This window comes from Phasianus colchicus, chromosome 12, assembly GCF_987193195.1.
Source record: "Phasianus colchicus chromosome 12, bPhaCol1.hap1.1, whole genome shotgun sequence".
NCBI lineage: Eukaryota > Metazoa > Chordata > Aves > Galliformes > Phasianidae > Phasianus > Phasianus colchicus.
The window spans coordinates 4,239,096-4,257,726 of record NC_143447.1 but is presented as its reverse complement, the minus strand read 5'-3'; the positions used below and the strand labels follow the sequence as shown (position 1 = coordinate 4,257,726).

At 42.7% G+C, this 18,631-nt stretch overlaps 1 protein-coding gene across 1 annotated transcript in view; it reads right to left on the bottom strand.

The window, feature by feature from the left end:
- HERC1 (HECT and RLD domain containing E3 ubiquitin protein ligase family member 1) overlaps positions 1-8,602 on the bottom strand; it is a 94,971-nt gene extending 86,369 nt beyond the window's left edge. The window contains exon 1 of the mRNA XM_031616385.2: positions 8,442-8,602. The gene's annotated coding sequence lies outside the window, so the exon portion shown is untranslated. The remainder of the gene's footprint in view (positions 1-8,441) is intronic.
- Positions 8,603-18,631: the final 10,029 nt, after the last annotated feature.

Here is an 18,631-nt window from a genome sequence, read left to right as displayed (position 1 = left end):
CCTGAAAGCCCACCTGTACCTGGAAGGTTTCAAGCCTCCTCAGGATCCCAAGTTTTCAGTTTCAGAAGTGCTCACTCCCCTTCCTGCAATTAGCAATTTCAGCAACTCTCTAAGATGCTGACAACATTTAACTTAATTTTACAGGAGCCTAATTACAAAAGCTTGTAAGACAAGAAGCTGGAAGCCTGTGCAGCTGAATCAAAGGCAGCAAATACCAAAACTAAAGGACGTGCAAAGAAGTGGCCATGACACCCACATACCTGAGTTCTATTTACTGCCTTGCTGTAACAACACAGTGCCTTTCCCCAGCGGACAGGGAAAGTTATTTCTAAACTGAGCACAAAAAAAAAGCAGAGCTTTAACAGGCAAGCAGAGCTGTATCTATCTGAAGGATTATGCTTTGCAGCATGTGTTCACTGACACAATCTTTCTCCAGTTTGTAATTTCATTCACTATTTTCAATGTGAGAGCTCCCAGAGGAAACTGTGCTATGGGTCCTTTGAGCACTGTGTCACCTGGGTGGTTTCTGAAAAGGATTAGAACATTTAGTGCTTAAACAGATGGCAGCCAGGGCGTACCACCACTTTCTGTGCTGGTAAGAGAAGTGCAACCTGTATTTGCAACAGTGAGAAATAATTCCTGTGGATGGCCCAGAAAAATCAAGCTGTAGTGTGCTCTATACAAAGCTCAGGAAGGATTTCACAATCAAAATAATCAAGTAATTCTACCAGCTCATCAGGAGAGTAACTCAGTTCATTCCCTGGCAGACTGACCATTCAACGGATGAGATTTATGTGTTGTTAATAAACACCTTTTCTCCAATGTTATTTTAGTTAAGCACTTGTGAAGGCAGAAGTTCTGTGTACACACCTGATTACATGTCTGGAACATATGAAGTCTTCTAAATATGACTGAAAAAAAATATATACATCATGCTTCTATTTCCTGCCTCACTGTGATGAGGATACAACTCCACCACAGAAGTGGAATCCCTTCAAACTTGGAACAGATTAGTTTGTAGCACAAGCACTTAGAATCCCTATAAACCATTTCATTAACTGAAATAAACGTAACATTCTTACCACAAAACCTAAGTCGTTATCTAAGTCTACTTAATTATTAGTTCAATATTCCATCAAGACTACGAGACATCAAACAACGTGGCTATTTCTCCCCTGTAGTGTCAGCAGAAGCAATGCATACCTCTAACCACTGCCACCAACTTCCCTCCTCCTACTTCCTCTATTCCTATATGATTGTTCACATAGACATAATGATGAACCTGCAGCTGTTTGTTGTATCAAACAGTGCAACTCTTTGTGTCTGTTGTAGGTCCCACAGAAATACAAAGGAGGCATCACTTTCAGAGTGAGTTACATACCTTATTATTTGTATGCTACTGCTTTAATCCCATCTGATTTAGCAGCAGATAGCAGTGCTCCAAACAAAACTTACATACCTTTTCTTAAGACGTTTATCTAGAAACGTATATACAAAATTAATTAAAATCCTACCTTCAGAAATTAACTAAATGTACAACTTCAAGCAAGAATCATTCCCAGACATGTGTGCACTTGCATTCAAAAAGCAGTATGAATTTAACTAAATCAACACAACTCTTACAAATCCTAACAAATGTTGACCTTCCCTTGAAGCTCCCAGTTTTTCCAGTTCTGAAACAACCTAGACAAAAAAAAAACCATCAATAATGCAAAGTGCTTTTTGAAATTCTAAACCAATGCAGCTATTAGATGTTTTTCAATCCATCAATTCAGAGGGCAGCAACGACATTAACACAAGCCAGTTTCACTCTGGTAGTGTTTGTAGACAGTTGTGGAAAGTTCTGAAGACTTTGCTTATCAGGACATAACTACAACTATCACTATGAGCAGAGATGCTAAGTTATCCCCATAGGAGTGTTTCAGAGCTCTGTTTCACTTGGTGGACCTCCACACCTGGGTTCTCTCAAACCACTGAAACAGTCAGAAGCATGAATCAATGACATTACACAGTTCCAGGATGAAGACCAGCACTTTCTTACGTACCATTAAGTAGACAACAGGCAGTTTCACTTCATGAACAACCTGCAGATCCCTCATTAAGAACAGAGTTCACCCAAGTCTTCTCATAGGCCAACAATGTAAAACCCACAAACAACACAAAATTTAGAAGATCCTCCACACTGCTCATGGCCAGGGCAAACTGCGACACTTAAAACTAATACTAACAGAACACGATGATGCCTATTGTTTGTATGATTTGTTCAGTATTTCAGAATCACTGAATGGTTTGGGCTGGAAGGGTCCTTAAAGATTATCTAGTTCCAATAGTTTGCTGCAGGCAGGGACACCTCTGTTTAGACCAGCTGCCTAAAGTCCCACCCAGCCCAGCCATAGTTCCTATGGTGAAACAAATCTTCATTTGTAACTTTGAAATGCTATTATTATTATTGTTGTTGTTTTGGGGTTGTTGGCTTTTTGGGGGGAGCACGCAAGGGAGACAGACTTGGACTCAGACTTCAGCAAAATGAACTACCTAGGAAATTTCTGCTCATGAAGTACCAGTTATGCTGTGATACAACTGTCAGTGTAACAAGTGTTCCTCTTTTCAGGGTCTGCAAAAGAAATAAAATAATTATTATTTGCTCTTTGCTTTAGGTTGTAAGAAGAACACTTTGCCAGAAAATTCTTCTTTACGAAGGAGATGTAGGCAAAAGCTGGAAAAATAATTCACCTCGAGTTTCTTGGGAGTGGTCTGGCAGCTGACTCACATGAAAACTTCCTTTTGCTTGGAAGAGCCATGATTAGAAGAGTGGCAGCTGTAACAGTGGTTTTCAGCACTTTCCCAGTCCTCTCTTCCTCAAACCATTGCAGTGTATTCTAGACACGAATGGAGATGCTGCTTTTCAGCTCTTCTTTTTTACTAACCACTTTTGATGATTCTATGGATTCTCTCATACTTTCTCAGCTTTTGTTTTAATACACTGCTATGTCTCTGAAGAAATAAACTGATTTCTATAAGCTTCTCTGCTGAATATTAACAACAGATTTTTCTCTCCCTTCTGCATTAGTGCATTTACAGCATCCAAGGATTTAGTAAGACTTGCATTCAAGGACCACATTGATTAGATTTTATTTATAAAGAGGGGGGAAAAAAGCAAATTGCTTTAATTTCTCATACACTTATCTTTCAGTTTGTCCTCTTTCCATCTGTCTTACAGAAGTTATTTGGACTGACCAGCTAAAAGCACAGGATTATATTGGTTTCAGTAGCAGGCCTGATGCTAAAGGAATGATTTGTCTTAGAACAACTGAAAATCTTCTAAGAGGAAAGACTAAAGCTGGAAAAATACCACTAGAAGCTCAGCACAGCTTAGCTGTTACACATCATGGAGCTACCTCTGCTTTACTGTTTGGACAGGACAGGTGATTGTCTGTTGCAGAAGTAACCTGAATTACAATATCAGTAATTTGGTTTCCAATTTCTGAGCATAAGGTGACAGCAAGAAAGGAGGAAAGACAGCAGATGCTGTGACCAGCAGAGAGACATCCATCACCTCTATTCATATCCGTGTGTATTTTATTGTAATGCTGCCAGATTTTTTTTTAATGAAGGAAGAACAATTTGCTGCAATGACTATTCATACTTACTCTTTCTCATTGAGGTCTTAGATCCTTGCTGTATTGTTGCTCCAGATTTGTAAGACACTTTTTTTTTTTTTTTTTGCTTTGTTCTACTGTCCATCTCCTATTATCTAGCATCTCTCCCTTCTTTTTTTTTTTTTTTTTTCCTACCTCTGGGCATTTGTTGTGTGTTTAGTTTCACTTCTCTATTCCTATGTAGTAATTTCTTTGCAGTGTCAGCATTTTCTAGCTTACCATTTTCTCCTTTTGTTCCCATGACTGTTATGTGTAGATTCCCATTCACCTCCTACCTGTCATTAACAGTGAAATCAGACTAAATATGCTGGCCAAGAAGACCATTTTAGGAGTATTCTTTCATATACTGGATTACAGTAATTTTGATGTGAGCAAAACACCATTGCCTGTACGCAATAAAACAAGGAGTAAAGTAAAAGAGATAGGTTTAGATTAGACACAAGGAAGAAATTCCTTTCTCAGAAGGTGGTGAGGCACTGCAACAGGCTGCCCACAGAAACTGAGGATGCCCCATCCTTGGAAGCATTCAAGGAATAGAGAAAACCCTCTACAGACCCCTCATAACTTGTCCCTGATTTAAAGCAGAGAGGTAGACTGTATGATCCCCAGAAGTTACTTATGACCTGAATTATTTGATCATCCTCTTATCACGTTTGTGATTAATTTTAATCTGTGGAAAACAGTGAACTATGTCATGTTATTCTATTTTTTAATATGAGGACTGCTCCTATTTTGTTACACTGGTGGTGTGGCAGTACAGGTTGACCCTTCTGCCCAGTATTCTCCTGCATTTTGTTGCCACATGAGAGATGCAGCAGAGGGGCACTCTGACAAAATGCTGTCTGACATGGAAGTGCAGGTGAAACAAAGGGGTGGAATCGAATTCCTCCACGTGGAAAAAATGGCACCCATTGACATTCATCCACACGTACTGAATACTTACAGAGACCAAACAGTGGATGTGAGCAAGTGACACAGTGGGTGATGCCTTTCAGCAGTGGTTGGTGACAGTGGGTCATCTCTGCTGAAGCAGACTTTTAAGCGTGGCATGCAGGCTCTTGTTCATCACTGATAATGATAACAGATCACGGCTGATCACAGAATATCCTGAGTTGGAAGGAACCCATAAAGACAATGAAGTCCAACTCTTGGCTCCCCACAGGCCCATCCAAAATTCAAACCTTATGTCTGAGAGCGTTGTCCAAAAGCTCTTTATACTCCAGCAACTTGAGGCCACGACCACCGCCCCAGGGAGCCTGTTCTAGTGCCCAGCCAAAGTACGATCATAAAAGGGCTTAGGTTGGAAGGGACCTTAAAGACCACTGAGCTCCAACCCCTTGTCACAGATAGGGCTGACATCCACCACACCAGGCAGGCCAGAACCCCATCTAACCTGGACTCAAATGCCTCCAGGAATGGGGCAGCCTGTGCCACTGCCTCACCACCCTCTGAGTAACGAACTGGAAACTAACATCCAACCTGAACTCTCCCTCTTTTAGTTTAAAGCCATTCCCCCTCGTCCTACCACTACCACACCATGTAAAAAGTCAGTCTTCCTTCCGCATATAAGCTTTCTTCAAGGACTGGAAGGCCACAATGAGGTCCCCAGAGCTTTCTCTTCTCCAAGCTAAACTAAGGCTGAGTGAGCTGGCCTTCTTCATAGGAGAGGTGCTCCAGCCCTTCGATCAGTAGTCTCAATCTAATCACACTTAAAAACCAACACAGCATAAACACATTTATTTCAGTTCTACACTGTCTACAATACTTTAAATTGAAATCTAGTAGTGTTATTGAGCTCTTTGGATCCGTTGTAGTTCCCATGGAAATAAATAAGAGGCACAACTTTCAGAGCAACCTAAGTACAATGGAGCCCATTTTTACTTCAATATTAAACAAAGAGCAAGAAAACGTACTCAAAAGTGAGACTGGAACTTAAATGCAAACGAGTAAGTTATTCACTTTGCATTAGTATATCCATTTCTTGACTCGGAGTACAACTAGTACTCAAAAATAAAGCTGTGTTATATAAATTTGTGCATTTGTAGGGAAATGTTTGAGGATAACATCTCCATGTTAAACCTTCCTGAAAGCAAAAGAAAATTAAAAAAAATTTTTTTAAGTTATCACCAGTAATGAAGACTCTAACTGTAGGCTGTTCTCTATGCAGCAAATTAATTCCAGCTCCCAGCAGAGAACACAATTGCTTTAGCCACCCGAATGCAGTCCCAATCAGCTTGATGTCATCAGGTCAATCACAACAGGCAATCAAGGCCAGAGAATATACCTGGCCAGTTCCCAGGCCACAATTACACTTGCTGTTGACTGGCAAATTCCACAGCCAGGGTTCCAGGCTCTTTTTTTTTTTATCCTTGGAAATTAATGGGTTACTGTGAAGTTACTGCGCCGCAAAATAAGCATCTGCAGCTTCTTCAGCAGCCTTTGCAGCTTCATTTTATGAGGTTTAGATGTTTCGAAGGAGAAGACACCTCCTGCATTTGAATATTTTATTATGAATGTCACCACTGTGAAGACAGAAGAGAACAAAACCTGCCAGCAACACCAGGGTTTGAGCACTTCTGAGAAATAATTACCAGAAAACAAATGGTGAGCACTGCGTTGCTTGTGTTTGTAAGATTACTCTGGCAACAGGAAGTTAAACCAGCAAGATACAAATACACCCTGTATGTAACCAAAATGTATCTGTGAAGATATCAAGTCAAATAAACAGAAGACTGAGCATCACCACAGTATCTGAATGAGGTCTGTTTTACTGGCAGGTAACGGCTTCATACCCACCTATGGTCACAACTCAAATGTCTGCTCTACCAAGTTCTTCTGAAAATCCATACAGTCCTTACACCTCCATCCCTTTTAAGTAAACAGGGATTAAAGCATTCTTCTACCCCACAATCTTATAAAAGTTACATGAGAAACTGCAAGAAAAAAAAAGAATACTGAAAGTGAACCCTAAAAAAAGTATTCAAATGTATATTCCTTTAATTTTAGCACCCCATGTATCATGACTAATTTCAGAGTTCATTCCATCTGTAACACCACTCCAGCTATCACTGATACTTTAAACCATGCAAGCCATGACTACACTGCTGTGTTGGTTTTTTTTTAAACCAATTACCTATCTGAAATAATGTCCAAATGACTTTTTAGGCCATTTAAAAGCTTTTCTTAATTAACTTATATCCATTTATTTCAGTTGTGGAATAAGAGAAAAGCTTTCACCAGTGAGCTACTGTTCAAGTCAAGGACTAAATGAAATTTAAAGAAACCAATTGTCCACCAAAAGCAAGCCAGAAGACTTTATATTCCTATAATTCTTAATTAACAACTAGACAGGCCTCTCAGTAACTGCACAAAGAAACATGGTAACCCTTAATACTAAGGCAATGAACAAGATATACGTGATACATTTAAACAAGAATGTATGAGCAGAGAGGGAAGTCTCAACCACGCACAGGTTTGTTTATAGTTGGAGCCCTGATGCTTCGTTCTAAAGGAAAGACAACTGCTGTGTGTAACAGCACAGGAGGCTGGCCATGCCCTTCATCCGTCCCACAGCATTTTAACATTGGACAACTTTTAATCTTCAATACTAAATCAACAGATTCCTCTTCGGATACTGGGAAGCAGTAACAGGCTGACCAGGTTCACAGCCTACCTTTCCAGATTAAATGCCTACTGTATTTTTCCCATAATTATGTGAGACTCAGTCCTGAGATCCACATCCTCTGCAGTCCCACATTCCTAAGCAATGAAGAAGATGTGGTTTCTATGGTACCTCCAAAGAGCAGCGCTAATTCAGGCCGTACAAACTTAGAGCTTTGGGTTCTGTTATAAAGTAACAGTATAGAACTATTGTTCAAATTGCTACCAGTTTGACCAGCATCACCACCCCGTGTGTGTATGTACATCAAATAGTCCCAGCTACTGCAAAGGGAGAAGTCCATAAAGCAACAAGCAGCAGAGATGTGGCACAAACAGGTCTGAAACAACATAAAAGATGCATTCACCAAGGCAACGTATGCACACATCCTGTGAAGGAGAGAGGTGAACAAAGGGGTTCCGCTCCTGACAAACACGGAGAGCCGCCTGCACAGAAAACACCTGAACGACTGCAAGCGAACCAAAGCATCCAGATTTAAAAACAAAACTGCCAGCACGCCGCGCCAGGCTACAAAATCCGTCAGCCCTCGCACACGAGCGATTTTTCAGCGCTGCCAATAGGAGCCAGCACGTACGGCACGGGGCGAGCACGGACCGGCGGAGCGCTCGGGAGATGCAGCACGGCTGCGGCCACGCGCGGCTCTCCAAGGCCGCTCCGCAGCCGCGGATGCCCGTCCCGCCGCGGGGAGCAGCGCAGCCCGCGCCGCAACCGCGCTGGCGGGGCCGGACGGAGCTCGGAGAAGCAGAAGGCGGCTTCCGCGCGTTCGGAGCGGGCCGAAGGGGGGCGAGAGCCCTCCCGCCCCCTCCCGCGAAGCACGGACGCTCCCCATCGCGGTGCGGTGCCACCCGCCCGGCCCCACCTGCCGCCCATCCCCGCCCAGCCCTCGGAGCCGCGGCCTCCTCCGCCCCCCGAGCTCCCCCATGGCCCCGAGCTCCCCGCGGCGGCTCCGAGGCCCGGTGAGGCGGCGCTGCCCCCCGGCCGCACCCCGCGAGGCGGCGCGTTCCGGTGCGGAGCGGCGCTGAGGAGAGAAGCCCCCTCCCCTCCCCCCGCGCCGCGCTCCCTCCGGGCCGCCCGCCCCCGGCGCCCCGCGGCCGAACGCTCACCGGGCAGAGGCGGGGAGGCGGCGGGGCTCGGTCCGGGTGTTCCGCGGGGCGGGGGCGTGCGACGAGCCCCCGCGGGGAGCCGCGTCCTTTCTGCGGCAGCGGCTTGTCAAAGAGAAAACATGACGCGGGCAGGGAGGGGGAAGGCGGCGCCGAGATCTCGCGGGGCCCGCGCGCGGCTCTCGCGAGACGCCGGCCGCTCCCCGCCCCCGCGCGCAGGGCCGCTCCCCGCCGCCCGATCGGCACCTGCTGACGGCGCGACCCCGAGCGGGAAACGCTGAGGGCGGGGCGGGCGGCGGCCACGGTGCTGAGCGGGTGTTACTGCGGAGTGAAAAGCTCGTGAGAGAAGCAATAGAGGAGATGGGGAACAGGCGCGCGCTGTCCCTTCCAGTAGGAGAGGCAGAGGTCAGCAAGTGGAACTGGGGTCGTGAGGTGTCCAAACAAGCGAGCAATCCTTTCTTCACACACATAACTAAGCTTTCAAACGCTGCGGCACAGAAGACCAAAAGAAAAGCAAGGAAGAAGCCCACCAGAGACTAGCAGAAACCAAGAGGTGCACTCAGAAATGCCCCATCTCACAGAACACCGGAGATTATTAGAGGAAACACTGCTACGTGCTTGCTGTTGAGTTTTCTTCCCTAGGCACGTGCTGACACTACGCTCGTGGACCAGTGTTCCCCTATTTTGTTCCCCTTTAAAAGCTTCTTAAGGATTCATAATTATTTGCAGCAGAAAGTGCAAATGTCTTGCTTTGGAAATAGAGTCTGAACCAAGCTAAGGAAACTCAGACAAAAAACACCTCTGTTAGCAACTTATCTGTGCGGTGTTGCTCCACTGAGAAATGGTAGAGAAAAATCTATTTTTGTTCAGGAAGTCTGCAGTTTCTTGAGTTTTATAGCTGTGAGTGTACTGGCTAATCTGTCTAAAACCATAGCCAGTCTCTGCTATGAATCAGCATTTTCTTGTTGATAAGACCACTTCACGAGCAAACATCACCAGAAGCAGAGTAAACCCAAAACATTTGAAAGCACTCTTGAAACATTTGAAATATGGATGCTTTGTGAGAAATAAGAAGTTCAGATACATCAAAATACATTCTACTCAGCAATGTCCTTTAGCTACCTCTACACAGATCTGCCATTCTGCACAACTGAAGTGGAAGGAAAGCAGACACTAAGCAGCACTCTTCAACATGCTAACGTGCCCCACGCCCACATGCTTACATGAACCACAGCATGGACACAAACCTTATCATTAACTGCAGGTTTTTATGGCTTGCAGGCTCGATCATCAGCTAAGTGCTGTACAGAACTCAAGTTGCTTCTTAAGGTTTGAAAATGCTTAAAAATATTTTCAAATCATGCATATGTCACGAGTTTTTTTTTGTTAGTGGTGGTGGTTTTTTGTTCATTTGTTAAGTTCTAACAGAGCTCTTCAACCATCTCACAATATTGAGAGCCTAGGACTTTTGTCTTGAAATTTGGCTATATGCAAATGCATCTCTTTTTCTACAGACTCACCCTGGTTGGAATCTGCAAAATTACAGTGGAGACACAATGCAGCCAATCTCCAGGTTGGGACCTGAAGTGCTGAGGACACAAAAGAACCAAGGGAGCAAAGTAACAGCAGCGTGTTCTAAATTGACCACCTTCCTATCATTGCAGAACGTATTTTTAAGTGTGTAGGATGACTCTAACACTATTCAAAGCACCTAATTCTCTAAAATGCCTTGAAAAACCATTTGCCTTGTACTTTGTGATCATTATTGTTTAGAAAGCATGCTGCCAAATAAAGAGGGGAGGAGTAAGAGGAGCAATAAAAATGAAGGATTTCCAGTTTAGCATTGATAAAGGTTTCATTCCCTTCCCAGTGCAAGGACCACTGCAATTTCTCCTTCTCTCATATGAAGCTAGATAGCAACTATTAAAATAATCTTGAAAGAAAAGCAATGCCATCATTCAAACCAAAAGAAACTAGCATGTTTCACTGGTTTAAAAGATGTGATTTATTTCCAGTCAACATTTTCTTATTTCAAATTCTTCAGTGATGGTATTTGATATTCCACTTTGTGCTGACAAGGACATCTTGGCTTTTTAATGGCATTTTTTCCCCATACCCGTCCAGGTGTTTCCCAAGAGCTGAGTGAGCAGAACACTGTTCAAGTACATCAGTATAGAGCTTAGAAATGCCTACAATAGACATGATGTGCCTGTGAAGAGTTTTCACATCTGGGACCTCCTAAACTGGTCCATACTCAGAGTACCACCTGACAACAATTCATGATGTTCCTCTGCTAGAAGCATTATCTATGAAAATTTATCTATTTTGGTAAAAATGCTTCCTCTTTTTCCACATGACTCACTCATTCAACAAGTTGAGCATGTCTTAAAATTTCACCGCATTTCCCCTACTCAGGTAAATCCTGCCATCATTTAAAGTGTTCTGTGATACAGACTATGTGCTGAAAAGTCTATGAACCTTCACAGACTTCTAAGCTTTATTTTCCTGTGCAACTCAAGCTGGTGAATGTACAAAATCACAAATATGTTATAGCTCTATGGCTAGAGAGAGAAACAGATGGGCAGACTGATCAAGTACCATCTTGGATTTAAGTTATGTTCTTTAGGATTGTAAGCATTGCCTCACCTTTAAGGAAGGCTGCATACAACTTCCTCACTGCCCACTCCCCACCTGCCAAAAAGTTTTAATACCCGATTTAAAAGCAATAGCAGTAAGCACAGTGACACTGTGAAATAATTATAATATTCTAGAAGTCTCAGACAGCATCTAGAAGTGACTTATACAGTTTCTCTGGGAATTCAGAAGGGCTCTTTTAGCACCCACCCACTGAAACACAGCCTGAGATACTGCCTGCACTTCCAGCCAGCTGGCACTCAGGACTTCTCTGACCCACAGAAATCCCAGGATGGCAAATGATACAAGGAGATTGATTAGGCCTCCTCATCCTGTAATAAGCAGGCAGGCATTTTCAGAATTCCTGAGAACCCAGCTGAAGCCAACAGGATCCATAGGTCTAAAAATAAGGATATAAAATAAGGGTAACGAGCTCTATGTTCTCCCTGGCTTTGCCTACGGTTGCCACTAGGTATCTGCTACCTCAATTGAGATTATATAGCATTTCTATCCTTTGGAAATCGAAAAGGTTCCTGAAACTCTTTAGAGCACATCAGAAGGAAGATTAGCCCTGCAGTCATCTGCGGCTTCAGATGCGAAGGGAAAAAATAAGGAAAAAGCTGGTAAGATTCCTTTATGGAAAAAACTCCAGATAGAGACCAAGAAGAATGGAATCACAGCTCCTCACTGGGAAACAGCATTTGTCCTCTCCCTCACAGCAAGATTAAGCAGATTAAGTCTTTGAAACCTATAGATTTCTACAATTCAACATTTAATTCTCTTGAATACAGGATATTCATGCTCAATTTCCACTTCCAAGACAACTTGATCTTAGCTTCAAAGAATAGAGGGAGACTGGGAGAAAACCCTCACGAGCGTGCAGCTTTCTAGGGACAGGAAACTGTACGTACTACCCTACAAGCTGCTCTACCACAGTTGATAAAATGGAAGCTCTCTTCAGATAACTGGAGGCCTCTCAAGTCTAAGTCCCCTGGCTTTCTCCCTTCCCAGCTTTGCTTGGTCGTTTTCTAGTGCTCAGGTCCACAAGACCTGTTTATTCTACCTATGATTTCCTATTATTACATTATTTATTTTAAAATAAATCTTAAATGCATCACTTTGTTACCCCATCAAATGTAATTTCATCCCAGACAATAATGAGAACAGTATGATAATGAGAGAACTATGTACGCTATAACATCTATTATTTTTTCTAAAACTAATTGTCCTTTGTTTAGCAGCCACATTTAACTCCTTATATTCTCTTCCAATGCAGACATGATACCAGGGCTATGACCACTGTCATTATTTTTGTAATTTTTTTTTTTGTAATGCAATGTCTAGGACTCATTACAGTGAACTATTTATACAGGGCTTGCTCTTAACCACTTCTTCACAGTACAAGGTTAACTATGGATCGTTACATAAAAATAGATTTATATCTGAAATCTCTCAGTTAACTGTTTTGCTTTTACTGACTTTTTTCTAGCAGACACTGCTAACATTGGCATGTCTTCCTGTTGTCATGGCAATGAAAGGAGTCTATATGTTTTTGGATGTGACTCAGAAATCATTTTATATAGAAATGGGCCAACAATTAGAAGAACAGATACTGGATTGTTCATTGGTAGCACTGAAACAACTGGTTTAGAGGGGGAAAAAAAGGAGAGCACCTGAACTGTGCAAGAGGCTGAACATGTGCTCCTCAATTAGATAGAAGATATCAAACTGCTGCTTGTGACCCCATCTTGCAATTAGGTCTGTGTGGGTAGAATTTTGTCAGCTGAAAGCATTACTGAAATCACAGTGATTTGCTTATGCAATTACATAACCAAACCAGGACCCAGATTTGTTGGAATAAATGCTGCTCTTATTGTTCAGAAATACATGAAAAGAGTCTTATTATATACTCCTCTCAATAAAGAAAGGTCATGACACAATCATTCTCTGTAAGGGCTCATTCACAGACAAGACATGTCTTGTCCAATGAATTCACAATTCACACAAGGCAAGAGAAAGAGAAACATATTTTAGAGGGTCAAGTTTACTGATGGAAGACAAAGGAAGGAAGGTGTCAGCCACTGCTCAGGTGTGCAAGAAGCAGTTGAACCATTAAGAAACATGCCTAAAGCCAGCCGACATCACTCTCTGAAGCGTTCAGAATCTGACTGCTAAACTAAAAATACCAGACACCCATGTCTTCTGTACGTTACTCATCACAACACTTGCTCTTTTACTGTGCATCCAAGGTATATGAAGGAAGCTGTTATGAGAACATCTTGCCTGTGCAGGCATGCCAGGAGTGGAGGCACTGATATATATGCATCTGTGTCACTCAGTAATTTCATTTTCTGACTCATATTTTGGAGTGTCAGTTCTTTCTCATGGCACTTCCTGTTCCTACCAAGCAGAGCCATACTAACTGCTATTTATCACAAAGTAGTCTACAGCCACATCCACACGGCCAGCTGGCCCTTGCTGCAGTACAAACCCATCACTGCCACGTTGTCAGCACTTCTCAGAGCTCGAGAACTCAGCTGGCTGTCTCACTTCTCTTGTTCTCCTAGGGATCCCAACGCACTGAAATTCAGAGTAGGAGCCACTCTGAAGTAACTCACATTTACGATCTGTCCATCACCATCTCTTCCTTTCTTTATCTGGTTGGTAACTTTTTCACACTGTTAAAAATCAGTTTCTGTGAGGACACTGTTCTGTGCGTTGGGCCAAAATGATAAAGTCAGAGAACAAATGGGAAAAACACACAGGAGTTTGCATTGGAAGATGATGAATGAGGATGTAAAAGGAAAAACAAAACTATATCTGAACAACTGAACAATATTAAAATTCATACACAGCACTAATTCCAAGCTAACGTATGCATGGATACATAGCACTTTGAGTGTATGTATTTAAATTACTAATTTGAAGTTTTAATAATAAGCTCAACACGACAGCATTCAGTGCACAGCCAAGATGTACCTTAACCACTTTGTGCTCGTAATTCTATGCATAAAGACAGCAGAAGGAGTCAAAGTACCACTCATAGGATTGCCTCTCCCCAGCTGCACTCTTATCAGTTCACAACATCTGAGGCCTTAGGAGCAAGATTTGGTTCTCCACTGTTATGAGCCCCCATTGCACAACACTGTAGCTGTGTCTCAACTTCATATCCCTTTAGCAATACAGTTACGAAAGATAACAGTACTTCTTAAAACTGCTTTTTTCTCCCCCCCCCCCCCATAGTCTCCCCTACACAGTGAGCAAGGCAAAGAAATCTCCAGGTGGAAATAAGATGCAAAACTGAGCTCTAAGTCACCAAAGTCTGGTGTCACGTGGATGTGAACAGACTGAGCCTAGCTGTCCCTTTGCATTCAAAGCCCAGAGAGGTTATCCAGCTACCATGGCCCTGGAGCACCAGAAGCAAACAGGCTCGTTAGCCTTGGCAGGACGCTGGGGGGACGAGGGGGAGGATTGCCAGCTGTAGTACGCAAGAGACGTGTGCCTGTACACATTAACTTAATGCACAGTAAACTCACTGCTGTTCCAAAAAGGAATAGCCACAGCATTTCATAAAGCTAATATTTACAGAGAATTGCATCACATGAAACTGGACTCGACATCGAAAAAAACAACAACAAATGCACATTTGTATGTTTTATCATAATTCTTTCATGAAAAGTACTGCGATTATTTCTTTCAGCAAGAGGTCATTTAGTTTTATAAGAACGTTTTATCAGAACATTTTTAATAAATATTATCATTAAGCCCAGGAAAATAAGCATTTCCCTATACTTGTGATTGCTGTTATTCATTGCTGAAAACTCATCATGAAAGCAGTAAAGCCACCCCTACAAGTAGCAGTGTTCAGACACCACCGTTTTGCCAAGACCCAGGTACCCACACCACATGGAACACGAAGGCCCAGCAGTTATTGTAACACATCTGTACAGCGTACTTCAGTACACTGGTTAGCAGCATTAAAAATTATGGCATCTCATTTTTCACTAGGAGGTCATTCCTCAAAAAAAATATTTCCCCAAAATATTACTCTATTTATATCTTTCATCCCAGAAATCCCTTTTGAACTCAGGCTACAAAAGCAATTCATTTATATCTGAGTACATCAATTTTCAGAACTCTGACAGCCAAGTCACTTCCTCACTTGTGCTCCATTTGTTTTCCTCTTTGCCTAAGCTACTTCCCTAGTCTCAAGGGAATTAGAATAAAAAAGAATAAGTTACTTCCTGACCCTTCTTTGGCTTCTGTCAGTCTTCTCGATTCATTTGTATTCTTCTAGTCTCTAAAAGAAAGTAAATAGTCTGTTCTAACTGTTGTCTGGAAGCTGCACAATGAGGAATTATTATCCTTCTGCTTTCAGGAATCAATGGCCGCTGTGTAAGGCTAAAAGCAGCTTTTCTCATCCCTTTGTTCTCGTATTTCCTTCCATTCCATTGTTCTTGCTTTCTTTTTTTTTCCAGGAAGCACCACAAACAATACCTTCCCCACCTTCACTTCAAGATGTCAAAATGTTTTCCAGCAGGAAAGAAACATCTTTCCCATAGATGGGGAAAATACAAGGTGCGAAGAGATTCATCTCATCCCAGCATATTTAGCATAGGCCATGTTGCAGCACGTTACCCAACCCTGTACTTTTACAAGAAAATTCTTGCTTATACTGGTCAGTCCAGAAGGAGATTGGTGAAGAAGTTCAAGCATAGTTTTTGTTTCTGTTCCACGGCACTTCCTGGGCTGCTACCACTGCCAGATCACACTGCTGCCGGGCAAATGAAGTTCCTGTTCACAGAAACTGGTATGGAAACTTAAAGGTCACCTTCAAAAGGAACAGTAAGGAGAAATCGTTCACATGGAACACTGCCAATATCTTCAGTTCAGGGAATGAAAAAGTGAGACCTAGACAGATGAAAACTTTCCCAAGGCTACTCCTGAGCCTGCATTAACTCCTGTCTCCATAACTCAATATCAGATTTGACCCAAGAGCTCAGAGGTGCTTCCCACGTCCACGTGCCTGAATTTGTACGAGCTGTGAAGCCTTGGGCTTTACCTTCAATCACTGAGCAACGTGCAGACATTTTCTTCCTTGCCATGGCTGTCATCCAGAAAACAGATGAGCCAAAACAGTTCTACTGTAAAATACTAATAAATAGCTCAGCCAATTAACAGCTCAGTAAGAGACCAATGTGGGTATGCGGGTAACCTTGCCTATCATAACCTAAGTATGTTGTTAAATGACTAGGATTGATACAATTTACATTAATAAAGAGGCACTTCTTTCCATCATCTGTTCTGGAACTATTGGCTACAGGCACTCTGCTCTCTTGATAACCGCATTTACTTACAACACTCCTGTAACCCCTGCCCTCAGAAATTAAAAACACCAAAAACTCAAGCACCAGAATCAGAGAAGCAACAATCTGACATCAACACAAACCTTAGCATGTACAACCTGAGGACAGCATAAAAGCACAGAATCACCAAGGTTGGAAAAGACCTCCAAGATCTTCCAGTCCAACCCCAATCATCTACCTACCGCCAATATTTCCACACTAAACCATGTCTCTTACTGCCACATCTAAGTTTCTTGAACACCCCCAGGGACAGTGACTCCAGCACTGCCCCAGGCAGCCCATTCCAGTTCCTGACCACTCTTTCAGAAAAGAAATTTTTCCAAATATCCAACCTGAGTTCATCTGAGTAGTTCACTCAGTTTATTTAAGCATGGAAGGAAAAAAAACAACAACAAAAAACACCACACCTCTCCCTCTGGTCTTCTGAAATCAGTTACATACCTACTTGCAGTCGTTTCTAATTTGTCTTGATCATGTGAATTAAAGAATTAACTGAACAATCATCTAGATGTGAAAGCGTTGGAACTGAGCCGGGAACCTGTCTATTGCTCCTCAAAAATGAGATGAAGAGATCCCATTCATTTATTTTAATAAAGGATTTCTGATCTTCTGTGTGTTACAGCTGAACAACAAATGCACACTTGAATAGCATATATTGATAGGTTTGGGACAGAAAAAGCCAATTTTCAGGGGATATGCCTTGAAAAAGAAGAATACGTGCACTGAAAGATGTATTCTGTCCACTTAGCTAGGGCTCCTGAACTGCAGTATGTGCAGTGATGAACAGCACTTTCTGAAACATATGACCAGAAAGGACACATGGCCTGCCAGTCCATAAGAGAGCAGAAAGTAGCAATAAGGAAGAGGAGAAAAGGCAACAAATGCAGTGCCAAATTTCTGTAGGCAGTCTATGTGATGGCTGAGACATTTTCTCCCAGTTTCTCTAGCTTCTTCACCAGAAAGGATTTGGTATAACTAATCCCCATGCCCAAATGCACTGAGGGGCACGTGGCTGGCTGTGTTCCATGTCATCCTCCTCCTCACCTCCCTGCCACCAGCATTCAGCTGATTACCAAACAGGTTTTTCTTGGTGTTATTTTTAATTCCCTCAAGCTGCCTATTTCCTTTCCCTCGCCAAACAGTAGGAGTTGCTTAGCTCCTCAAAGGTCTTAAATAGCTGCTGGATGCTGCTGGCTGGGACGCAGCTCCTGAAGGTGCCATCCCATCACTGAACAGGGCAAGGCGCAGCACAGTGCCCACCCACAGGCACTGCATTGCCTGAGATGCACAGCAGGCTCTGAGACAGGCAGGCCAGTGGGCCCAGCCTTCCCACACAGCCCATGTGAATGCCTGGTCATACATGCCTACATGCCATTTTATGGACAAGGTGCATACTGGCTCGCTTGCCTCCGACCTTACCCACTTCACTTGCTTCCAGGCAGGTTTCAGAGTCACATTTCTGAACAGTATGTAAAGCCCAGCAGGAACTATTTCTTGTGTCACTTTTTCTGTTGATTCACAGAAACAAGCTGCTTATTTCTGGAGGCTTCATGCACTCTCAGGTTTCCCTGCTTCATTTCAGAGAGAAATCCCAGAGACAGCACTGATGGGATTCAGTGTCTTAAAATCACAGTGGCAGTTTCATTTTCAGAGCCAGTCCCCTTCCACCAGATCTCACCAACAGCTGCAACAGCATACAGATGGTCAATATAGGTCAACAGCTTCCATCTGAAGAGTACAGCTGTGCTGGAATGTCTGATCCAATGTAAACTGAACACAGGTAGGAGAGGATCTTAATTTTGTACAGTATTTGGTTTAAAATGTTGCTATAAAATACAATAAAAACTAAGGAATGTACAGATTCCACAAGGAAAAAGAGGAAAAAACAGGTGCTGTAAAATTACTTGAAATACAATTAAAACACAAGGAACTCAGTGAAAAACAGAACTCTTCTAGGAAAACAGGTTGAAGGGACTTTCAGTGTACTTTTTTGTAAAGTGACATTTCCCTAGGAAATAAATGCCAGTCTTCAAGCAGCAGCTCCTACGATGTTCCAACAGTTCAAAATAGTATTTTAAAGTTTCCCTTCAGCTGTTTGTTCACCCTGTAGGAATGGTTCAGTATTTTGAAGCCCTCACCCTCAAGGAAATTGGTAAGACATCAGTACCAGACATTGTACCATTTGTATTCAGA